Genomic DNA, 26,482 nt, shown 5'->3' on the forward strand with positions numbered 1-26,482 from the left:
TCCAGCTGCAGTGGCAAGGAGCCAGGCACCTGCCAGAGGACCCCAACCAGGGAGGAAGAAAGCAGTCTTGGGGGCCAACACAGGCAAGAGAGCCCCACAGAGGGGCAACAACTACGTGGGATGCTGCCAGGGAGCAGCAAGGCTCCAATCAGGGGCTTGGGCACTGTGGCTGGGGATGCCTCCTCCAGCTTGCAGGCATCCTCAGAGAGCCCCGCAGCAGGTAAAGCATGGGGGATCACAAGCCCCCAGAAGGAGGAAGTAGGTGATGCTGGCTGGAAGGACCAGGGCGACTGGACCGCAGGTCAGCCGGGCCCCAAGGAGGTGACACCAGGGGAGCTGGTAGAGGCTGGGCACAGGACGATTGCCTGTACCCATGCCTACTAGGAGAAAAGGGGTTGGATGAGTATCCCCAGAGGATCAAGGGCCCTGAGAGAGGGAATCTTGGGAGCCCCACCAGCACGAGCCGGACATTCAGTTTAAGTTACAATTGGCCCTGGGCAGGGCAAGTTTAGTTCTCCAGAAGAGGGGAAGCTGACCCAGAGACGAGGGGCGAAGCCCCAAAGATAGAGGGCCAGGAAGGCCTTTCCTTTCCAAGGCAGGCAGCTTGGGAGACCTCTGGGGAGCAGCATCTACCCAGGCTGAGGACATGGTGAGGGTGGGGTAAAGGGGAGATTTGGACCCCCATGAAGATACCCCAGGGACGAGACCCCCTTGGGCCACCAGCAGGGAACTGCCTCCCCAACAACATCAAAGATGTGGCAGGCAAGAAAGGGCAGTGCCCAAGTCATCTATATGGCAATGAGACTGGGTCTCACCCTGACGTCACTGGGAGGCAAGGTACCCACAAAGAGGGTGCCAAGACCCTACAACACCTACCAGTGACACTAAGTCTCCTAACTAATCCAAGCCACCTGATCCTGATCAGCTGGGCTACTAAATACTTTATGCATCAAAAGCCAGGCTGAGCCTGACTCTACTTAGAAGACAGAGGTAGCTAGACATGTTGGTCTGAAGTCAGCCACAAGGCAGGGTGTAATGATGTAGGTCCTGCAGTGAATAACAACAACAATGAACAAAGAAGAGAGCAGACACTTAATGATATCACAGCATGGGGTTCCTCCAGCACAGACCATATGACTGCCTCTATCTTCATTCTCCTTACTCTCCAAGGATTATGTTCAAATTCCTTATGTGATAAAACATTTCCTTGCAAGGGAATGTCTCCAAAGTCTAACCCTCATCACTACATCTCCCCGCCCTCCCCCCTTTTAAATAAAAATAACCGTCACAACATAACAACAAAAACTCCACAAGAACAACACAACCATGCAAGACAAAACCACCATCACACCAAACAATCCATAACCTACAGAGGAGAGGTTACTAGTACTTCCCTCTGGAGTCAGTCTTTACCACTCACTTTCCTATTCTTCAGGTCCCTTTAACTTATTCACAGACCTCTAAGATTCTTTCTGGTCATTTCACCTGTTTCCTGGATCTCCAGAGTATCGGCTCCTCATTGGGGTTTTGGGGGTCTCTGTTGGATCATTATCTTCACCTTCTAAAGAGGAGAAGGAGGAGGAGGAACTAGGAACCATTAACTGAGGCTGATCCAAGTCCGTATCTCTTGTCGATGTCCGAGAGCTAAGTGAAAGCACAAGTAGGTCTCATCAGTTACATGGAAGCATGCCCCCTTGATCTGTCTGAACTAGATAGGATCATGGGTGGACTAGCTGGTTCACCATACCCTGCTGGTCCCATGTTCTTGGCAAGTAATTCCTCAGACAAACTCTATCACCTGGCTTTAGTAGTGAACGCTCATGAGTTCTTGTATCAAAGTAGAATTTTTGTTTCTTCTTCTGATCTCCTTTCATGCTACTGTGTTAGGACTTTCCAATAGGGTATTAATAATGGGCCAATTCGACCGTATCACCAGCACACTAACAACTGTGCTGGAGACCAGCCATTGTCCAGAGCCGTGCTACGATAAGCAAGTAGTGCTTTATATAAATCCCATCCACTGTCCAATGCTTTTTTCGTTAGGTTTTTCACCGTCTGAAGGCATCACTCTGCAAGGCCATTCAATTGGAAATAATTGGGACTCAACATGGTGTGATGAAAATCCTAGTATATGGAAAATTGCCTAAACTCTGCACTGGAGAACTGTGGCCCATTATCACTGAATACTTCATTTGGAATTCCATGCCTTGCAAATATGGCCTTTAAGCAAGCTATCACTGAGCGACTGCTGATACATTGCAGTGTACAGATTTCCGGATACAAACAGTAATGATCAATAACTATTAAATATACCCTGGAGTCCCATGTAAAGAGATCAGTGCCCACCTTCTCATAGGCCCTGTATGAGACAGGGTGAGGCTTTAGTGGTTCTGCCTACTGGAAGAATCTGAATTTCAAGCAGGTGGAACAGTTTTCAACTGTATTAGCAATGTCCTGCTTGATCCTTGGCCAATATATCACCTCTCTTGCTCTCTTCTTGCATTTCTCAATACCTAAGTGCCCCTCACGGATCTTCTGTAGCTTTCCTCTTTGGAGGCTCCATGGTATTACAACTTTACTGCCTTTGAAAATAACGCCTTCAATGACTGAAAGTTCATGTTGGCAATTCCAGTAGTCCTGCACATACAAGTCACAAGTCACTGGCCAACCCAAAATTATCATTTATTTCAGGATCCCTAATGATTGGTCCTTCTCAGTTTCTTCTTTTATTTGTTGTAGCCTGCCATCCGCGATCAGAAGTAAACTAACAATCAAGTCAACATAGGCTTGCATCTCTGTATTGGAGGTCTTTTCTGCTTGTCCAGTAGAGGACATTGCCCTGGACAGCACATGTGATGCTAACAGAAAATTGCCGGGTGTGTAGTTCACAATTAAGTCATAGTTCTGCAGCTTAATCATCATTCTTTGAATCCTTAAGGTGTAGTCATTCAGAGGCTTGCAAAACAGTGCTATCAAGGGCTTGTGGTCTGTTTCTACATTCACTTTCTGGCCATAAATAGATTGACTGAATCTCTGGCACGCAAACAAAATTCCTAACAACTCTTTCTCAATCTGTGTGTATCTGCTTTCTGCTTCAATTCGTGATTTAGATGCATACGCAACAGGCTTGCCATTGGTTGTCAAAATGTTGTAGTAGCACAGCACCTAATCCCAACTGCAAAGCATCTGCTGATATCTGTATTGGTTTCCCAGAGATATAGATTTTTAATACAGGTGTTTGTATTCAGTGTTGCTTTAATACCTTCCATGCTTCCTCCTGTTCTGGATTCCAACACCATTCATTTTTACTCTCAAGAAATATCCCTAGAGGTGCTCCTGTTGTAGACAGGCTTGGTATGAACCTTCCTAGATAATTTACCAATCCCAAAAAGCATTGAAAGTCTTTTTTTGACTGGGGGCATGACATCATTTCAATAGCCTGATTTTTTTTTTCTTGTCCAGTTTTATCCCTTCTCTAGAAATAATGTCTCAGAAATATCAATTCTGTAGCTCCAAAAAACACATTTCTGTCTATTGAGTTTCAAATTTGCAGCCCTAGTTGCTTCCAACACCTCTCGGAGTCTACAATCATGCTCTTCCTTGTCGGAGCCCGAGATGGTGATATCATCCATAGAGGTGTCTACACCTGGAATATGCTCATAAAGCATAGGTATTGTTTTGTGATACACCTCCGGAGCTGAAGCTATACCGAAAGGTAAATGCAGAAATTGATACCTTTCAAATGGAGTATTGAATGTGCATAATTTAAAACTTTCCTCTATTAGCTTCAGCTTCCAGACTCCCAAAGAAGCGTCTAATTTACTAAAGAGCTGTGCACTGGCAAGCTGAGCCATAATCTCCTCTCTGGTGGGCAGCTTAAAATGCTCTCTTTTTATGGCTTATTGAGATCCCTGGAATCCAAACATATCCGCAGCTGTCCATTATTCTTCTCCACAATAACTAGGGAGTTCACCCACTCTGTTGGTTCCTCAATTTTCTGTATTATCTGGGCTTCCTCCATCTTTTTTAGCTCTGCCTGTAGTTTATCACAGAGGGCAAAAGGCACCTTTCTGCATGGGTGTATAACTGGGGGGACCTGTTTATTTATCTGAATTGTATGTTCCCCTGGTAAGCAACCACGGCCTTGAAACAAATCTTGATATTCCACAATAAGGTCCTCATAACCTGAGCCAGAGTGTTGTAATGCAAGCACCCATTTAACCAAATTGAGCTTTTCACAAGCTGCTAGGCCCAAAATAGGTGTCACCTCCTTAGGTACTACAATGAATGCGAAATTGTACACCACACTTTTGTGTTTGATGCAGGCTAGGCACTTTCACTTTACCAGTATCTTTGCTCCTGAATAGGCAGTAATGGTTACTTTTGTAGGCCTCAGTTTTGGTTTACTTTTCTGCCTTTTATAATCTTGCTTCAGTGAAATGTTCATCTAAGCCCCTGTATCCAGTTTAAATGGTATCATTATCCCATGCACTTCCAGTGGCAGGCTTCAGTCCTCAGTAGCTCTGCTTGATTCTGCTGTATATATATATAATACTCCTGTATCTATATAATACTCACCCTCTGGAGTATCTTCAACCGTGTGCACCTAGACTTTATGGGCTTACACTTTGCAACATTTGGCAAAATGATTATTCTTATCACAATTAAAACAGAGCTTTCCCAATGCAGCACACCATTTGGAGCCATGCTGCTTTCCACACCAGCTGCATGCTTGCCTGTACTCCATCTGCCCCTTAGCCATAGTTATGGTGGCTGGGGTGACCTCCATTTGAATTGGCCTTTTCTGACTGTCTTTACTACTTACTTCATGGACAACACCCTTAGCTGCATTCACCTCTTTGGCCTGAGCCTTCACAGTTTCAGCTGCTCTACAAATTTGTATAGTTTTTTGGGTTTTTTTTTTCTAGGGATAGGTCTCCCTCCTGTAGCAGCCGCTCTCTTAATCCATTGTTGATAATGCCACAAATGATTCTATCCCTGATCAGAGAATCTGTTTCATCCCCCAAAACACAGGTTTTGCTGAGCCTTTTTAACTCTGTGGTATATTGCTTTATGCTTTCATCTGGTTTTTGCATGTACATAAAAAAAAAAATGTCTTTCAAAAGTCTCATTGTGTTTTGGCACACAATATTCTTTTAATTTATTTAATATCTCATTTAACTTCATTTTTTGGCCTGGAACAAATGTAAGCTTGTTGCATACCTCAAGTGTTTCTTCCCCTACCACGTGCAAGAAAATGGATGTTTTACCTTTATCAGCTTTTTCTTCTGCTCCTATAGCTGCTAAATACAACTCAAACCTTTGTCTAAATTTTCTCCAATTCTCAGCGATATTGCCTGACAACTGAAGGCAAGAAGGGGCTAGTAATGCATCTATGTTTAACTGTGTCTATGAGCTGGTTACATTTCTGCCTTGCAGAGGCCTTTGTTCCTTTCTGAGTGTAGCTTCCAGGCCCTGAATTACCAGCTTTCTGCTAGGGATAACACTGCAGATCGATCCAATCTTCCTCATTCACCACTGCTGACACCATATAATGATTTCGGTCCCACAGTGACTAACAACAACTATGAACAGGAAGAGAACAGACCTTTAATGATAGGGCTGCCTCCATCTTCATTTCTCCTTACTCTCCAGGGATCAGGTTAAAATTCCTCATGTGATAAGACATTCCCTTGTAAGGGACTGTCTCCAAAGCCTCACCCTTATCCCTACACAGGGTACATATGCACTTTTACAGACTAACCAAATAAGAGCTATATGGAGAAACAAGCTTTCATGAACTTGAGTTCACTTCATCAGATGCCAAGTCTACTAAGTTTATTTAAAAGCCTGCTGGCTTGGGGTAGACCAACTTCTGTCTCACCACTGTTTTAGGCTTTCATTAGTCCCACCCTTTCACCTCCTGATCTCACGCTCTTTGTCTCTTCTGCCTGCTTCCCAGGGATCCCTAACCCGGTAACCCTTCTTTCTTATACCTTCAGGTACTAATAACAATGCTGACAAGCCTATAGAAACAACATTATTTTATCTTTTTCTGCAACCTTTAATCCTCACAACATGCATGAGCAGCATATAGCTATTATCTCTTTTTAATAAAAGAAATAAGAACAGAATTGGTGCCAGACTGGGTCAGGCCAATGGCCCATCTTGTCCAGTAGTCTGTCTCCAACAGGGGAAGAAATGGATGCTATAGAGGAACAGCATTGAACTGGATATCTCTAGAGTGATCTGTCCCCTATTTAATATTCTCCCTGGCATCTACCATTATTGGTTTAGAGATGTCAGAGGAAACATCTTCAAACTTTCCACGCAATAATCATTAATAGATCTATTGGCTATGAATGTATCCAGTCCCTTTTTTGAACCTGGCTGTGCTTCCTGCTTCCGCCACCTCCTCTGGCAATGAATTCCACAAGTTTACTATGTGTTGCATAAAAAGGACTTCCTATGCTAGTTTTAAACCTGCCACCTACTGAGTTCAGTGAGTGCCATCTAGTTCTAGTGCTCTGAGACTTGGTGAACAATAGTTCCCTGTTCACTTGGTCCACACCCTTCCTGATTTTATAGACCTCTATCATATTTCCCCTCGGCCTTCTCCTTTCCATATGAAGAGTCCTAGCCATTTTAGTTCTTCCTGGTATGGCAACTGCTCCATGCCACTGACCATCATTTTCGTTGCCCTTAGTTGACTTAATTTGAAACACTGAGGCTAAGTGAAATGTGAAGGTCACTTGAGGTGACTTAATAGCCACCTACAAGTATGTTAGGGACAAACACCAAGATCTAGGAGAGCAACTTTTCAGAAAGGTACCCCTCAGGAGGACGAGGTCCAATGGGCACAAACTAGTTGAGGAAAATTTAGGCTAGACATAAGGAAAAAACTTATTTTCCATAAGAGTAACTAGAATCTGGAACACACTCACAGCAGAGGTGGTGTAGTAACCATCCCTGGAAGTGTTCAAGAGGAGGCTGGACAAGCACCTCGTGGATTTTGTTTGAACCCAATTACCTCCTGCCCATGGCAGGGGGCCGGACTCAGTGATCTTACAGGTCCCTTCCAGTCTTTCTATTCTATAATTCTATTATTGATAAGTACATGAAATGGCCTTGACTGAAACTCAGTTATATCTAAGCCATAATTCTTAATATTTTTTAATGCTGAAAATAATATAAAAAGGCATTATTACACCAACCAGTACATGATAACAACATGAGAATCCTTGACCTGAATAGTACTCAGGCTAATTAAACCAAACAGAAAAAGGGTGGGGGAATGGATTAGTATCCTCATTGGCAGACCAGGAGCTGTTTTACAAAAGCAGAGAGTAGGCGGTCAATGCAGTTCCACGTGCCAGATTCTGAGCAGTGGGGGAAATCTGTCCTCAACTGACCTGCCCATGGTCATCCAAGAAATCTGGGGAAGAGCCAGGATCTGAAGGCAGATTTCCTATGTCCTAATCCTGAGTCTACCATAGAACTGTCTCCTGTGTCCTCTTCAGCTCTGGGTCTTGCAGGTCCTTACAACTGGATGTATGAGCCCCACACAGTCATAAAGGTAGAAGAAAAGAAAAGAGTTAAAAACAGTGGCTGTTAAAATCAGTACCTGTTAAAATAGATAAGTGATTTGGAAGAAAGGCACTCTGTGCCCCAAATCTTGACTAGCATCTCTCCCTATACTGCTGGCCCAATAAAAAAAGATGTCACCAAAAATACCTTGCTTCTCTGTTACATATGCAGTGTCTTCAATGTGCAGTATATGAAAGATTTTTGATATAAAAATTGTAAGTAGCTATTAGGGCTGTGCGAAATTTCGCTGCCAGTTTTGTTTCGATGCCATTTCAACTCGTTTCAAGGTCAAAACAGCAAAATTGAAACAGAACAGCTATATTCAAAACAACCTCAAAACAAAATGAGGCAATGTCGAAATGTTTTGCTGTTTGCATACTGTTTGGACGTTTCATCCATAGCCTATAATAGGAAAGGTCAAAACAGCCTATAGCATTGTCATTTCTGGCCTGATTTGGATGAAACTTGCAGGAATGGTAGCCACTTTTGAGGGAATGAAGCCTGCAAAGTTTCAAGGAGATAAGCACAGGGATTTGGGGGAAATTGTATATCAAGCTGCGCACAAGCAAAACTTGTGACATGGGTGACACTGTGTGTGTTAAGGTGCAGTGGGGTGAAAGCTGCAGGGATGGTAGCCCCTGCTGAGGCCATGAAGTCTGCCAGTTATCAACGAGATCAGTGCAGGGCTTCTGGGTTCTGGGTCCCTGCACCTCTAGCTGCTGACAGGCAAAACCCGTGTCATAGGTGCTTGTGCAACTATGTCTGTCTTGGGGCATTGGGGGAGGTGGGGAGAAGAAACTACTGCAGGCCAGGCTGCTAGGCCAGCTGTCAAGGAGATGGATGCAGGGGGGTTCTGGGGCCTGGAAGAACTGTTTTAAAGCCATATCTCCTAAGACTTAGGCTCCAGCCACTCATAGATTCATAGATTGTAGGGCTGGAAGGGACCTTGGAAGATCATCAGGTCCATCCCCCTGCACCAAGCAGGAAAGACAACTGGGGGTCAGGTGACCTCAGCAAGGTGACTGTCTAGTCTCCTCTTGAAGATTTCCAAGGTAGATGATTACACCACCTCTGCAGAGAGCCTATTCCACAGTCTGGACACCCTAGTTGTGAAATACTTTTTCCTAATGTTGAGCCTGAAATGAGCCTGAAATGATCTTCCAGGAGTTTGTGACCATTACTCCTAGTTTTCCCCAAGGGTGCCCTGGTGAACAGTTGTTCACTGAGCCCTAGATGTACACTTCTGATGTAGCGGTAAGCTGAAACCAAGTCCCCTCTCAGCCTTCTCTTTTTCAGGCTGGAGTCCCAGGTCCATCAGCCTTTCCTCATATGGCTTGCCGTGCAAGTCTCTGATCATATGGGTAGCCTTTCTCTGGACCCTCCCAAGCATTACCATGTCCTTGTTAAGGTAGGGAGCCCAGAACTGTATATAGTACTCCAGCTGAGGTCTCACCAGTGCTGAGTAGAGCCGAGTATAGCAGGAGAATCGCTTCTTTGCAATGGTTTTGCTGGAGATGCATCAATCGATGCACACCAGGGTATTGCTGGCCTTGCTGGCTACAAAATTGCACTGCCGGCTCATGTTCATACTGTGGTCAATTATTACCCCCAGGTCTGTGGTGGCAAGTGATGGGGGATCTTCAGTCCTGCTGCCTGATGAAAGGCAGCAGTTGCACAAGCACCCATGTCACGAGTTTTGCCTGTCAGCAGCTAGGGGTGCAGGGCCCCAGAACCCCTCTACACCGATCTCCTTGAAAGATGGCAGACTTTGTGGCTGCAGCAGGGCCTAGCGTGGCTGCAGCTTTCACCCCACTGTACCTTAACACACACACTGTCACTCATGTCACGAATTTTTCTTGTCTGCAACTTGTGGTACAGTTTCCCCCAAGCCCCTGTACTCATCTCCTTGAAACTTGGAAGCCTTTGTGGTCTCAGCAGGACCTAGGATGCCTGCAGTTTGACCCACTGTGGCTTAACACATACATGTGACACAAGTTTTACTTTAAAGATTTTGGGGTGCAGATTCCCCAAACCCCCTGCACCTATCTTTTTGAAACTTGGCAGGCGTCATGCCCTGAAGGCAGGCGTCATGCCCATAGGATATAATGGGGAAGGTCAAAACAACCTATAACGTCATTTCTGGCCTGATTTGGATGAAGCTTTCAGGCCAGAAATCACAATGTTATAGGTTGTTTTGACCTTCCCCATTATATCATATGGGCAAAATGTTGAAACAGTTTCACCATTTCAACGGAACAGCTGTTTCAAATCGAAACAAAATGTGAAATGGAACGCTATTCCGTCAAAGCGGAGTGCTGCCATTTCGCACAGCCCTAGGAGCTATCACACTGCCTTACCACTGGGTGGCATAGGCATGAACAATAGCCTATTTATGGAGCAAAGTGCTACCCTGGGATGAACAGGACCAGAAGAGCAGACCCCCTGATCTACACTGATGTAACTTACCCCATTGTACTGCTTTTGTTTTTACAAAGACTCAATTTCCCGTGGAGTCACGTAACTTACACCCATGTAGGGCATTGTGATATAAAGACCATCACAGGCGTGTTTTGCAGCAAGGTGATTGCTCCATATTTGGGTGTCTGACTCCTGTAACATGTGTTTAAGATTTTGCTGACAGGACATTTTGTGTAAATAAGGCTTTGGAAAGCACATAGAAAACAAGTTCTATTTAGAGTTCTTTAATGTCCTTGATAAGTGTTTCTGCCCACAGGTATGGCCCTGTGGGGTCAGACCAACTCTCAGGATCTCAATATTGTGCTGTTAGACAGGAGGGTGTGACACAATTGCACATAGACACACACACACACTACCAACTCAGGCACATGCACATCCAAACCAGCCCAGGCACATGCATACCTATCACCAATTCAAGCACATACACACTACACACCAAAAATTAGACAACAATCAATTGTCAATACCCACACACTCTGTACACATACACAGATCACTAATTTGCATCTCACGTGCACAATGACATTATATATATACATATAGTCACCAGTTCACACACAAACCACCCACCTACACATACATACAGGTGAGTTCCTAATTTGGATGGTACAGTATGTATGTGGGTGTTTGGGATACTTGGGGGAAGGTTAAGGTGAGAAAGTATAAGGAGTGAAAGTCGCCAGAACCAGGATTAGAACCGGTAGGCTAGAGAGAAGCTGGCATTATAGGTCAAGTGGTCCCAGGGTTACCTTGTGCCAGGGTGGAAGCAAGGGAAAAAGCCCAGGGGCAGGGAGGAAACAGCTAGAAAACAGAGGCAGAAAGTTGGGAGATCAGGGGAAAAGGCATTAGGAGAAGGCAATGGAAGTGGCAGAGATCTGGAGAAAAGGCAGTGGAGATGAGACAGTGGCAAAGAAACAGGGGTTTGCAGGCAGAGAGGAGCTCAGGACAGCTGGACCCACAGGAGCATGGGACAGGTGTTGGAGGTGGCAGTGAGCTAGAAGCAGGAGAGGGAGAAATGAGACAGAAGTTAGAGGGGCGAGGAGCAGAGCCAGAACCGTAGTAAAGCTAAATCCAACTCAGGAGTCCAAATAACACTTTTATTAAATGAACACTGTACTGTACAGCTTGGTTCCTACACGCACTCACACAAGCATTCACACACACACACACACACACACACACACACACACTGGCAACAGGGGAAAGAGACTCAGTGGAAGGGCTGGAGTCCAGGTAGCGAAGAGAAGCAGAGTCCAACTCCTTGGTTAAAGAGGGTGATATCTACCTATCCAAGCTGGAAAGGGGACTTTGTCCAGCAGGTGTTGTCCAGAGGGGGGTCACCGGCAGGGCCTCTGGGTAGATAGGTGGTGTGGCATGGTGCTGGTCCAGATGGAGAGGGCATCCCAAGAAGACAGTCTTCACCACTTTTTATGGGGCAGATTACCTCTGATCTCCTATGGGGAGGGCCTGTCCAGGCAAGGTCAGTCCTGTCCCAGAGGGCTCCAGGTGTTCTTACTGAGCATGTGCAGCCTGGCACAATGGTGGGTTCCTCATCTTTTGTGCCTTGAATGCTAAGGGTGGTTCCAATGGCTGGGTCGCTGGTCCAGGTATTGGTTTTAATGGTTTGATCACTCAGAAGGAGCTATTTTTAGACCTACTGCCATTGTCTTTCAAGCACCCTCATTCATCCCCATTCATTCAGGAACCAAGTTACATAGGAGGGGTAGGTATGAGTCATAGGTTACACAACAGAGCATGGGGACAAGATGGGGACTTGACAAACAAAATGGAAACTTGACATGACTTATGCTAACTTACATATGTAGGCCTAAATCATATAGTACCAGGAAAATGGTAATATAGAACAGTAAAAACATAAACATAATAATTATACAATATAAAGGAGAAAAAACAAAACAAATACAACTTGCTACCAAAATAAAATGCTGAATCTATTCCTATGTCTTAGCTCACTTATACTTATCTATAGGGAATAGAGAGGGAGAGAAAAAGTCAGAAATGGTTGGGGAAGGGGGGAGAATGCAATAACGCCTCCCCCCCCCAAAAAACCAAAAAAACAAAACAAAAAAAAAACAAAAACCTGGGAGTTTTGCTATACAGGGGTACCTCATAAATCAAGAAGGATGAACAGAAAAGTACTTTTCCAAATAAGCAGACAACAAGAATGTCAGCAAATGAAGGAGTGACATGAATGCAGTTTTTGCAACTCCTGAAAGTACTAGCAGACAAAGAGAGTGGGAAACGGATAGTTCATAGGAAAGAGCATTAATGATGCCACACAGAGCTTTCCCTTTAAGAGCTTGTCTCTCAAAGTGCTTAAAAGGTTACAGACCTTCCAAAAAAGCTCATCTCTGCCTTTGCAAAACTGGTTTATCAGATAGCTGCCCAAACTGAGCACTTAAAATTTGCAAGCCTGAAAATGAGGACGGCCAAGGGAACCTGAGGTTGGAAGAAGAGCCTTAAGAGTAGCATTATAGGAAGAATGTGTCCTGCATCTGTGCAGGGTATTGGACCAGATGATCTTTGAGGTCCCTTTCAACCCATCTATGACACAGAGAGTTAGACTGCTGTCAAAGTAATGGCAGATGACAGAACAAGCAGCAATGGTCTCAAGTTGCAGCAAGGGAAGTTTAGGTTAGACATTAGGAATTTTTTTTCTCACTAGGAGGGTAGTAAACCACTGGAACAGGCTTCCCAGTGAGGTTGTGGAGTCGCCATTCTTGGAGGTTTTTAAGATCAGGTTAGACACAGCCTTGGCTAGGATGATCTATTTGGGGATGGTCCTGCTTTGAGCAGGGGGTTGGACTAGATGTGGCCTCCTGAGGTCCCTTCCAGCCCTCATTTCTATTATTCTGTGATTAGGCACTGCTTTAAAAGACAGATGATCCTGTTGTAGCACAGAAGAGGGACAGCTAAGTAATTTTGGGAAAACCTAACCAGGAACATAAAATTTGATCCTATCTGGGGCAGATCAGTGCTAAGTCAGCACAATGCAGTTCACACCAGCAGAGGCTTTTTGAAAAAAATAGTTTTAATACCCATACATGCAAAGTTCAAGTTACTTAAGTCCAAGAAACCTCGAATTCTGAGGTGGTACACCATGACATGACATAAGTGACCTGTGACCAGTATGTTTTATGGAGACTCAATGACACAGTAGCAGGCACCTAAACCAAGTGGCATAGTATTCACTGTGTGATAAGACACTGCCTTGCAATTATGAGTGTTCATGAAATGTTTTCAAATCCTTCCTGCTGTAGATTCTTGAGAGCCACCCAATGGCTGATCCTGCCCAGAGAATTCCAGAGAAGCAGCTTGCCTGCTTAGGATCATTTAAGGCATTAAAAAAGCATGACTTTATTAAATGAATCAACTGGCATTTGAAGAAATAAGGTAAGGAAGTGGGCATGGACTCGGTAGCAAAGAGGGCTGGAGCCACTCACAAGCACCACTTTGTCCTGACCAGTGGACCTCAAGTCTCCTGCCAGTGATACCACCTGACACACCTAGGCCTGGGTGCATGCTGTGCACAGATCATCCATATAGATTCTGGGCAGCTTCTTCTGGAGAGCAATTTGTTTCCAGCAACAATAGTGGTCCACAACTCCATCACTATACAGTATATTGGCTGAAGTGACTGAATAACCTTGGATCGCTTTCATTATAAAATGCCACTCAGCAGTGATATGGAAGTGAATTCTCTTTCAATTAAGGATCAGCAGCTTACCCTAAACCCAACCCCATATTCATTGGTGAGAAAACCTTGCTGTAGCAGAGGCTAGTGATCCTCTTGCTCACATTGGGAACATTTCCATGTGCATTAATGCACTTTAGTTAATGTGCATTAAATCTAGTACCTCCATTATGAGGTACTAAGAAAATGCACATTAGCCTGTCTTCATGTGTATTGACTAAATAACATGTTTTTAGTGGCACTTTAATGTATTAAAATAGGCTAATGCACATTAAAGCATGCATGTAGATGCATCCATTATATCCTTTACAATAACTGGGCTCCTTAGAGGGAAGGATATAATTTTTGGCACTGCAGAAAACCCAAAGGAGCTGGGGTTGGCCTGGACTGGCAGGGATCCCCTGGCCCCAATTACGGCACCATATCACAGCTAAATCCTTAAGAAAGGGGAAGGTGGCTGCAGGTCAAGTGATCTTTGAGTAAAGGACTGGCAAACCTGCTAAAAAGTTGCTGTAGAGCTGCTAAAGAGAACATTTTGGTTGACCACAGAGAGAGGCTGAAGCACTTGCAGCTAGACCTGGAAAACATTGTTGACATTGTGGAGTAGATCCACAGCTGCATAAATCAGTGTGGTGTCACTGGGGCTGAAAGAGATGTGTTGGTTTCTACCACCTCCAGACTGGTCCATAATCTCAAAAAGACGTTTTGGGGTTTTTTTGGTTTTGTTTTTTAAAGGGGGAAAAAAAAATCAAGGCTACTTTATAATTACAAAGGCAAAGATTTCTATTTTATAATTTAAAAAGTAATAATAAGTAATGACCTGATTATGGAACTGACCCATGTTACCTTCAAACCCTGTTATTGCTCAATACGGCAGGGGCCAGATCTTATAACATACTCTTAGTGTTTCACAATACTTTGCATCTATAAAGCTTTAATGAATGTTTGTGCTGCACTCTGAAAACAGCCTTGTGAAGTGCATTTGCCCAGGAGATCCCACAAAGATGCAGCACAAGTTACATGTGATTTGTGGAAAAGAGATTACAGCTTTATTAAATAAGAAAACAACATGACCATTAAAAAAAAAATCAGGAGGTTGAGGACTGCTGTGAGGGCTGGAGAGGCTGCTGTAGTATTTGTGATAGCAAGCAAAATATCAAAGGCACGGGAGAAAAAAAATATGAGGTCTGCTTTAAAAACGTGATAGCGTAGCAGCGACAGTGGTGTTAGACTTTGTGGTGCGTATTTGGGGGCCTTTTTCAAGGCCTTCCAGAGATCCAGTCTCACCTTAAAACTTTTTCCTTTTAAATGTCTCAGGTCCTTAAAATGTCTCAACCAGTAACACTAACCATGAAATATGGAGTAACACTTCAGTTGTGTTTATATCAAGCCATGCAGCGCAGTGAGAACTTCCACGTTTGCCATGTCTATGCAGGTCTCCTTTGGGCCAGAGTTAAAACTCTGTCGTCATATCCAGTGACACGTATAACGTTAGCGTTTTATTAGCAGGATGTAGAAAGTTAACTCGGAGCCAGAATCCACATGCTGGAAGGTCATAATTTGGGCTTCTATCACCTTAACTCTGCCATTGAAGGTTTTTGCCAAGACATTTACTTCTATTTATGTCTGCTTGGGTCACAGTCATGCCAGGATTTAAACAGGTACTTTAATCTTTAACTTTCCAGGAGGGTCGCTCTGTTAGGTGATGAGGTGATTGTATAAATTAGACCTTGCCATTTTTTTCCCTTTTTTTTTTCAGGTAGAAGGAGAAAAGCCCAGCATGGATGGAGCATTCACAGGAGCAATTCTATTAAAAAGCCTTCTTAGATTTTTTTTCCTGAAGTGCTACTTGCTCTTAATGGTTATTTTGCAAAAAGTGATAGATGTATTAAATCATTAGAGGAGAGCAGGTCATTTTGAATCCCAAGCAAATAGCGTATAGAAGAAGGAACTATTTCCAAGTTGAAAGTCACTTAGGTCTTTCATTTCTACTCTTTTTCTGCCATACAGCTAAAAGATACTAAAAAGGACACCCCTCATGGGGCAAGAAGGTAAATGGTATTCAATAGCGCATGCACTGAAATATGTAGTAGGTGTGAAATTCATGCTTATGTACAGGCCTGCCCAATACTACAGACGATGCAAAAGCAATGATTAGCCTCTTGCTTCTGAACTTCAGGGTCTGTTAGGTACTCAATGGCACAGAGTGGAATGGTTCATAGACAAGAAATGGAGGAGAAAGGAAAACCAGGAGGTAAGTGTTATGATGCTTTTAATGAGCATGAGAAGTGATGCATACACTTGCAAATGAGATAATGCAGTAGATGAGGAAAATATTTCCAGGGTTTCAAGAAAGGCTTGGATGAACTGCCCCCTCCAAGGTTTTACATTCTGAACACCATACTCTTCCCCACTCCAACTGTAAAGTTGAATGGCCATGGGTGAACTTCCATTGCTTCTAGTTACTTATTGTCCCCTGGTCAGCGTAAATCAAGCAAAGCAGAATATGTGTAGAGAACGAAGCTGTGCAACCATTATAGCATAGATCTGAAGTAAAATATAACAAGTAAAAGATGTGTGTGTCATTTAAAAACTAAATCCTGGTAGAGCTGGCTGGTAATCTTTGGGTTTAGAATGCTTTTCCCTCTGTACAGGGAATCAATAAAAACGAATTGCCGTAGGATGTTTGATCAGTTTTGATGAAAATTTTGTTAAACAAGGTATCAAAGAAAAGTTTCAATCATGCTATTCGTGGGCATGAGTGGAGTGGAACTTCTCTATTTTCCATCTCCAGATGAACTTTTTCCCCTCAATAATGCATTTTATATGGTCAATAACACTGTGATTTTATTTTAAAGTCAAAATGGGAATAAACATTTTGATGGAGCAAAACAGAACATTTTTATCAGCTCTGGACATCATTTTTTATAACTAATTTCATAGAATTTTGCAGGTTTTTTTCTGACACATTTCTGGGGGAAAAAAACCCAAATGTGAAAAAGGGGGCATGTTGACACATGTATTTTAATGTGCATTAGCCTATTTTAATGTGCATTGAAGTGTCACGTAAAACCCATGTGCTTTCCCTAAAGCACATTAAAATAGGCTAATGGGCCTTTTTTAGTACCTCACAATGGAGGTACTAAATTTAATGCGCATTACCAAACATGCATTATTGAATGTGTAGATGCTCCCAGGGGGGTTTCCAGCTGACTGGATATTCCAGCTCTCCCACACAGCTCTAGTGCCAAGCATTCACAACTTCCATTAGCCTCACTTGAAGTTGTGTGTGCTAGGCACTTCTAAAATTCATAATCCACAAGCTCAGCCATGAATCTGTTCCTTATTTTTCATGTTTGTTTATTTCTTGTTCCATGGATAATCCTGCTGGGTTTAAACAGGCCCACAGTTCCCATAGGGGAAATCATCAAAAGGTTCAGAATTACACAAGCTCCCAGGACCACATATTCCCCCCAGACCAAGAAGGCCCTCAAACTCAAGAGATCTCCTGGAACCAAGTAAGCGCTCCATGTCAAATAAAGCAGAGGATCCCACCAGCGTCTGCTGAGGGAAAGTAGTGAGAATTGGGCCAGGGTATATCACAGTACAGGGTTGCCCATCTTCCAACTCGGTTTCCACTATCCTGTCTGGGTACTGTGCAGAATAAATCTCATTGGAAGTGACAGCGAAAGGCTCTGGGCACGGTGGCAATGTCACGCCACAAGGCGGGTAGGATATGTCGTAGCAAGACATGGGATGGAGGCAAACCTGCAACACATAAGAGCAAGCAGAACAAACATGATACACCCGTACGTGGAAGAAGAGATCCTGAGGTCAGGTGCTACCATTATGGACATAAGCTAGAAGGAAGGACATGCCAGGCCATGATGACTTGTTTTTCCTGGACTGTGCTTACCTCATGCTAACTCTGTGCCTCAGTTTCCTGCAGGTGTTGTGAGGATTAACGTGGATGCGGGATATGGGGCAGCGCTTGCCGCGTAAGTGGCAGCTGACCTTGTTAATAGGGTCAGAAATAGTGGAAAGGAAGGTGAAGTGAAGCTCAGGAAACAGGATGGGAGGACAACAGAAGGGAAGGGATAGCGATGGTGACAACTGGAAATGGGTGAGATCATGAGGGAGGAATGAAAGAAGTTCGAAGGGGCTGGTTAAGAGGTGGGTAAAGGGACCAGAATTAGGAGGAGGAGGCGGCTTGGGAGAATGGGTAAAGTGGGCATCCTCTGCTAGGCCTGACTCACTGCCCTAGACCTCCCAGATGTTTTGGCCCCACTTGCTCCTGTTTTCAGGCACCAGCCCTAGACATGAGCCAGTGAATTTGCTCCAGAGACACCGCCCTCCCATCCCCTTCACACTCAAATGTATTAAGGGGTGAGGGCAGGAGGGGCCAAAAGTGACTTTACCACCACTTCTCTCCATATGGTGCGTATACATGGGTGAGTGCAGCATGCTCAAGGGTGATGCTCTCTAGGGGTATCAGAGTTATGGTGCGGATACGCCCTTCACTGCCAGCCACATCTGCCCCTGTCCGCTTCCTTCTCATCCTCTCATCACATTAGCCCTTGGCCCCTCTTAATTGACTCTGAACTTTTCATTTTTCTCATCCTTCTATCCTCCTATTTATTATCTCAGATGCTATTGAAAAAGCTAAAAAAATGTTCTTCCCCATCCTTTGCACACTGTAAGCATTATAGCACCTGTGGAAAAGCACAGAGAGTTATCTCGGGTCACTTGCTGAACAAGTAGAGCGGCGTGGGCCAGACCAGAGACCCACCTAGTTGATGATAGCTTTATTTACACTTTGGATTTCAGTAGCACTGAGAGCAAGGCCCCATTTTCTGGGGCATTGTATAATCACAGAGTAAAAGAGAGTCCCTGCCCTGAGCAGTGCCCACACTAATTAGGCAAGGAAAACAAAAGAAAGGAGGGAAGGATAATTATCTTCATTTTAACAATGGGAAGATGATGCACAGAGATGACAGGGTTGACAGTTTGAGCGATGAGTTAATTAGCAAGAAGGGGCCCCCACTGATTTGCCCACAATCAATCAGGAAACTTGTAGGAGGGTAAGAATCTAAATGCAGAGTTCCTGTGTCTAAATTCAGAGCCTCCACCCTACTGTCACCCATTATCTCTTGTTTTTCCATACCTGTACCCACTCAGGGCTACATTTGGGGGACATGCCTTGGACTTCAGCAGAAGCAGGATGAACTCCGCCAGTGCAGGAGATGGATAAAAAAATTACTAGTTCTGCTGTAAACATGAAAAAATTGCCAGCGGGAGTCACCCCAGCATGCCATCTAGCAATGCGTGCTGCCACCTATAATACCCATACCACGTCTTTTAGACGTAAGTATTAGAAGTCTCAATGGGCAGAACAAAATGCCCACAGAAGTTTGTGCTAAAACCCCTACAAAAGATGTTTGTGCGAGGGCATATTTCTATATTTCTATATAAAATTATACGTGACCCTCCAAACTTCAGATTTCCATTATATAAATAGAGATTAACCTACAAACAGCAACAAAACAATTCTTTAGTCTATAGAGGTTTATCAAAGTATTTGGGGCAAATACTCTAGCTAGTGAAAGTTGGTATTTTTTTTTAAATACAACTAACAATTGGAACATATATATATCTATAGATATATAGATATATCTATAGATACAGATACATACAAAGAGAGAGAGAGCTATGTGTCTGTTTGTATGTATGTATGCACACACACATAATACAACTTTTTTGTATTTTAATACAACTAACAATTGGAACATATACACATATACATACGTGTGTGTGTGTGTGTGTGTGTGTAAAAAGAAATATATGTATTAAAACTCCAGGGTTTTTCAAAATTGTTTGTACATCCAATTCACTTAAGCTACAGCTAAAATGAATGTGGGGTTGTGGGCTTTTTGGGGGTCCCAAGTTATCTATGTCACTTGAATACTCCAGCCATAGTTTATGATGTCTACAAGCTCCAGTGGTAGAAACTGGAAAACTATAGAAATAATTCTTTGTGAAAAGAACCACATGGTGTTTTGCAAGATTTAATCCTAAATTAAAACCATGGTTACATACTCTTTGGATAGCAATAAATAATTCATTCAAAATGGACTTACCCTGGTCCCCAAGGAGAGTAAGTCAAGAGAAGTGGCGAGAAGAGCACTGGGTGGTGAGTGCTTTTATATGATGCTGAGAGCGCCTGGAGGACCTGAGACACCCTTTATGCACACAGTCCTAATTAGTTGCAAAACAAACTTTGCTGCATGCATAACTCCTGCATCTAATGAAATTGTTTTGCTTGCTGTTGGTGCTTATTAGCTCATTTTGAACTGCACGTAGCATGGCATCATTATCATTTTATGGGTCAGATAAAATTCTTGATATCTTTCCACTGACCACATTTCAGTTATGTGAGGAATTAACTGGGCTCCATTCATGTACTTTTTTATCAGCTTGAATACATGAAGCCCTTCAAGGAAGCATGAAATGCTGTAAAACTCAGGATCCTACTTCTGTCCTTCGTGCCCAGCCTGCTGTACATGTGCAGGTGAACTGCAATTTAACTTTGCAAATCGCTAGTGAGGAGCTGAGTTTAATCCACGGTCTCTTCAACCTCTGTAAGTAGCCATGAAGGCTCATATCCTATTAGTGTATAACCTCAAGGTGTCCAGATGGCAGGTGCACAGTTTTTAGGGATCTCAGACACTATATGCAATCCTGTTCTGTGCTACTGCCCAAGGTCCCATAATGCACCTTGATTCCTTAAGGCTTTTGTCTTTCCCTGAAATGTCCTTAAATGACTAGACTTGGCTTGTTGTACACATTCAGAAGTGACTCAATATATCCCCCATGGTCTCTAATGTCACTTATAGATTCATAGATACATAGATGTTAGGGACTGGAAGGGACCTCGCAAGATCATCAGGTCCAGGCCCCCTGTGCTTGCTTTCTTCTGTGATCCTGTTCTATGTGGAGTGGCCATCCATTCCACTCAGGTTCCCTGTTCAAAAAGAAATGCTCAATGCCTGTGTTTGATGCCCAGGAAGTATGAGACCTGGGTCTGAGCCCACCTCTCCTTGAGGGAATTTAAACCCACACCTCCTGGTTTCCAAGCAGAATGCCATAAGCTCTAGCCCATGGGATAGGCAGAGCTGGGGAGCTTCTTCCACAGCTCTTCTAGCAGCTGGTCCCTTGGTGGAAAGGAATGTGAGCATCGTGGGGCCAGAAGGAAAGCCTGTAAGCGGAAGTATGACTCAGTATCCTAGTGGTTAGGGATTTATCTGGGGGGGAGGAGGGGTTGAGTCTTGCTCATGATGCTTGTAATCAGGTCTGTCCAGTGGTTATTTAATGCAAATGCCCTTCAAAACCCATATATTTCCTTTTATATACATATACATATACATATACATATACATATACATATTAAGGATGAGCAAAACAGGCCCAATTTGATTCGGATTCACCCCAAATCAGGGACACTGATTTGATCCATTGATTCACATCACTGTCCCTGATCCGATTTAGCCAAATCTGATTCTGCTGATTCAAAGCTGATTCAGTGAATCAGTGATTAGGACACAGGCACAGGTTTTAAAGTTTTTTCTACATACCTTGAGGTAGCAGCGTGGCTCGTGATCGCTGTGGTGCTGGGGTAGATGGAGTGCCCCACGGCAGTGCAGGGGGCTCTCCAACGTGCTCAGCAGCAAACCTGGAAGTGGACCAGAAGTGCTTCTTCTCCGAATCAAATCACCACCAGAAGCTTCGCACAGCCCTAATACATATACATGTTGGGGGGTATGTGTGTGTGTGTGTGTGTGTATGTGTACATATATGTATATATCTATATCTATTTATAGATGTAGATATATATGTTCTATTAGTTAGTTGTATTAAAAACCGTTACCACCTTTCACCAGCTATAGAGGCTATAGAGCTTGCCAGGTGATTGTTGTTGTTTGCTCAGAAATCTGAAAGACAACTTTTCCCACTGGGTGACAGAGGGAGCCTCAAGCTGGAAACAAATTCACAAATGTGTTTAAGTAGCTGTGATACTTGTGCAAACTAGAAATCATGTCTGGGAAAGAGAGGCATGCCACCTGAGGAAGACATTATTAAAAGAAGTTATTAACCCCCCCGACCTATTTAGATGCTTAGCAGGGTAGATCAGGAGGGGACACTGCAATTGGCAGAGCCATCCTGATTGACACTGGCTGAGAGTTTAGTAGCTATAAATTTGGAGGAAAGTCCTTTTATGCAAGGATGTGAAAAGCTTTCCTTATTGCTATGCAAATAGGGGGCCCATTTAAAGGACCTTGACATGGGTATTTCATGGTGATACTCTTGCACAATATTTGGGTACCAATTATGATCATTCAACATTTTGAATTGACCAGTCATGCTCTCTGAAAGCCTTTTGTCTAAAGCCGATTCCCCAGAAAGACCCTTCCTTTACTCGTTGCATAAAGGCCACTTAATAAAAAGAATATTTAGAAGGAAAGGGGGAAACCACCATTATCTTTCCAGCTAAGCAGGGCAGTATGTAAGCTCTCTACACTAAAGCTGCAGTGTGCAGAGGACTTGTTGTCGATCCCAGAACCAGGAGACCAGCAGCCCAGAGTTGCTTGCAAAAGTTAGTAGGGCAGAAGCCCCTTAGGGGAACTGAGCTCCTGGTGGTATTAGCTGGCCATCAAGGGGGTGTGATGGTCTGGATCTCATTTGCATATTCATTACAGGAGAGTTTAGGTTATCTGGGGGAGAAACACAGTCATGTTTTGAGTGTGGGTGTAAGGAAGACCATTGCTACTGGTTTTGAATAAAGAAGAATGAAAGAGCTGTATGAAATCTGTTTTGACCACCCCTTGCTCTTGTAGGCTGGGTATGCGAACAGAGAAAAGAGTGGCTTAATTGGTAAGGTTTCTGTTAAGGATTATATGAACCCCTGATTTTGGTTCCAGGAGACTAAGGAAATTGCTAATCACCTTTAAATCAGCTGGTGAGACTGAATCTATTTGAAAAGCTGTTGAGAGCAGTGAGTGAGTGAGGAAATCTGCTGATGATCTTTCTACCTAGGTCCAGAGCTGTAGGCATGTCAGCTGGGATGGGTGGAAGAGCCTCTAGAGCAGCATCTTATGACCTGGGGCTGTGACCACATGGACTTTGGCTTCTGCCAGTGCTGGGCAACAAATCATGAGTGGGGGCAAGGGGGAGGAGGAGAATATTTAAAGCTCCATGGCTTGCTTCTGTAGCAACTATAAGTCCTATGAGGAGGGCTGGGGTTAAGGCTTTTGTCAAGAGAGGTGAATGATTTACTAATTGCTGGCTCTCCCAAGTTTGCTTCTTTGTTTAAAACTGCCCAACTTCGTGTCTGCAAGTGCAGAAAGTGCTGCCCTTTAAAGGCAATGAGAGGAAAGGATTGCATTTGTTCTGTATCTCTAGGACAGGGGCTCCAGCCAAACCTTTTCATAGGGAACTTGGAGGACTTTCTAACCCTTTCCTTTATGTAACTGGTTAAAACATGGAAGTGAATGTGAAATGATTGAAGGTAAAGGCAGTGTGGGAAATCAGTGCAGACATGCCTTGAGACAGATAGACCACCCCCTCACAATGAAGAAAATGGTGGGAAATAAAGACTTGCTGATAGCGCTGCTGTGTCCTAGGGGAAAAAATAATGTATTATGAATTTGGACCTTCAGATTATGTAAATGAGTCCAGTGTCAGTGAAGTCAATTGCTCCTTGCCAACTTGCATCAACCTGGAATCAGATATATGAGCTTTAAATTACTAAAACAGTTGCAAAGTATTATTTTTTTAAATGAAATGCAGGGAGGCTCTGATTCACTTCCCAATGAAAATCAAATGAATGACCTTGACACATGCATCTGAAAGCGATACTTTTGTAAAATGCTGGAGCGCCTACACCTAGTGATGTGCACTTGATCACTTGACATAAAAGTCAATGACTTGACATAAATGACTTGACAATGTGCGCTTGACATAAAACAGATCTTTGCATTAATGAGTTTTTGTGAAATGCTTTGAAGACAGCTTTGTTCTGGGGAAGCTGCAGACCTCCCCACCATAAATATTATTGCCCAGGCAATTCCCACACAGAGGCATCATAATTTAGGGATTATTTATACAAAAGAGCATGCAACTTCAGCAACGTCAGCAATGCTTAACAATGTAAAGAAATGGAAGAGGGAGACTGGCACAGTTTTTGGGAAAAAAAGACAGTTGCAGCTCTGAGCACAAGCTGCTATGCTCTCAAAGCTGGATGCCAAATAGTGCAAAATGCATCCTCAGCCAGAAAAAGCCACTGGTCATTGAAGCCTGAACATGCTTTTTGCACTCCCTCCTCTCCCCATAGTCAGTGTCAAAGCCACCATGGGACAAAATGGATTTGGAAACCATGGGGCAATCTATTCAAAATTAATGGGGTAGAGAACTGTGTGGCTTTTCTTTAAATTGTATTTCCATTTAATTTAATTTAATATGTATTTATTTTTTTATTTTATTTAATTTATTTTTCATTTATTTCCTTCCATTTTATTTTTATTTTATTTTATATTTCTTATCTTTTATTTTCTTTTATTTCATTTTATTTTAAGCAGTGCTTGGGATAAGTGGGGATTGAATGCAATTTCAAGGCTAGAGAGAAGGGTGGTGGAATACCTGAGATGGAAGAGAAGAGTGAAGCTGAAAGCTTTATCAATATGCATAGATGGGGAAAGGCTGCATCTCAGAGATCATCTAGAGGAAGAGTTGGAAAGTTTTTACATGGAGCTTGGGTGTGAGAACCTGGGGTAAAGATCCAAACTGAAGATGACCTCTGAGTGATGGCCTAGTGCCAGAGAAGATAGTTGTGGTGTCCACTGTGATAGAGGCAAAAGGCAATGGAGGAGGATGGGGGGCTTGAGTGTGGGGAATATTAAAAGATCTGGTTTAGCTATGTTGTATTTGAACCAGTGGCTAAACATCTACAAAGAAATTGTAATTTGAGCAGAGAGGTGGATTTATGAGCTGTCAGCCTTAGAACTGATGGAATGAAAAAAATCTGACAACAAAGTGAACATGTATGCAGAAAAGACCCTAGAGGAGGGGAGAAGCTGCTACAACAGTTCTGTCTTTAGACACAATTCAAAGGACTCTTGAAGTTGCATTAAAATGAAATTGGCTTCCAAAATGATCTGCTGAATCAGCAGCAGCTATAGACATGATGTTGCAAATCTGAGTTCATTGTGTCATGAGAATCATGAAATACAACCCCACCCAACAACAAAAAAAAGAAGGATCTGCATTTCCAACTCTGAAATGCTTATGGCACAGAAGAGGTGGCGGAAGTGTTGACTTTGACTTTGATTGACATAATATTAATAACCTTGGACCATGCTAGAGCTCATGCCTTCAAGATTACCAAAGAACAGTTCATTAAATATTGGGTTTACAAAGTTAATGAACTGGAAAAGATTTAAGACCTCTGTTTACAGAAAGTGAACACTTCTAAAAGCTGTTTTTGCATCAATAGCATATTTGTCAGTCGCTTGGGAAAGAGACACTGGCCATTTTAGACCTGGGATTGTGAGCTTGAACATCTTTGGGAAATAACAGTGTGTGAATTATTTTCAGATGCAAAATTGTGGTGGCTACCAGGAATATAAAGAGCCATTGGAGAGACTGCGACCCAACGGTTGTAGTGGCCTCAGGACTGACTTGACTTGACATTGAAGAGAGTGCATATACTTACTCCCAATTCTTTTGTTCTACAGGCAGCTGTGATAGCTGTGATAATTGCCTATAAGTTTTTCCTGAATCTTACTTTTGGTGTCTCTCAATAGGCCAGGTACTTAAAGCGATGACAGAGTTAGGCAGAGAACAGGGAAAATCTTGCCTATTTGGATTGCATATTACCATGTCCAGAAGGCAGAGTTAAAACTGCATGGGAATGTGCCATGGCATGTCTGCCCTTCATTTTCTGCGACCAGGTTATGAGATGTTGTTACCCACACTCAAATTTCTGAAAGATTTTGAAGGGAAGAGCTTGGTAAACTATAAACAAAGTTAACAGCATGTTTTGAGAGTTAAGTTCTATTGATTTCCATCAGCTTGGTTCATAAGAAGAGGTTCAGTACCCAGATGCTATGGTAATGGGACAGATGTAGTAATCCTGATGAGTCAATGGGTACATAGTGCAAGGCAATAATAACTTGAGACCTTGCTTGCCAGCAACCTTGATCTCCTATTTTCTTCAAATTCTTTTGTTACATTAATCCTTCCTATTGCTCCCAGCACATTTCTTTTTAACCCTCCTTGCTCCACTGTGATGGCAATCATCACTGCTTCATGTCTGCACTGGCCCCATCCATTCACCCCTGTTGTATCTCTTACTCTTTCTTGAGTTTATTCAGCAGCTCCTCCTTTTTTTACAGTTTCAGGCATGACTGATGCTGCCTAATGCTTGCCTAGTAATTTACTTTTCTATTGCTCTGGGCAAACTTTTAAATCCTGGGTAGTGATTATCTATATGAAACACAGGCTAAATAAATTCCTAGAGGTCAAATTGTGACCAAAAGGCAGGCCTTGGGGTAGAAGTGGCATTCCTAGCTGGTGTTGGAAGTCTGCTGGCTCTCTTAAGTCCCAGCTAGGATTGAAGTTGCAGAGCACTGGGTCCTATGCAAACCGAAT

At 43.3% G+C, this 26,482-nt stretch overlaps 1 long non-coding RNA gene across 1 annotated transcript; it reads right to left on the reverse strand.

Moving 5' to 3' along the window:
• Nucleotides 1–16,035: 16,035 nt before the first annotated feature.
• Nucleotides 16,036–20,021, reverse strand: LOC102383333. The gene is made up of 2 exons (XR_325430.2): nucleotides 19,918–20,021; nucleotides 16,036–17,548 (listed from the first exon to the last, which is right to left on the reverse strand). It is a non-coding gene; the product is annotated as an uncharacterized LOC102383333 (long non-coding RNA).
• Between the last annotated feature and the right edge of the window lie 6,461 nt (nucleotides 20,022–26,482).

Source organism: Alligator sinensis, unplaced genomic scaffold (genome assembly GCF_000455745.1).
Source record: "Alligator sinensis unplaced genomic scaffold, ASM45574v1 scaffold182_1, whole genome shotgun sequence".
Taxonomy (NCBI): domain Eukaryota; kingdom Metazoa; phylum Chordata; order Crocodylia; family Alligatoridae; genus Alligator; species Alligator sinensis.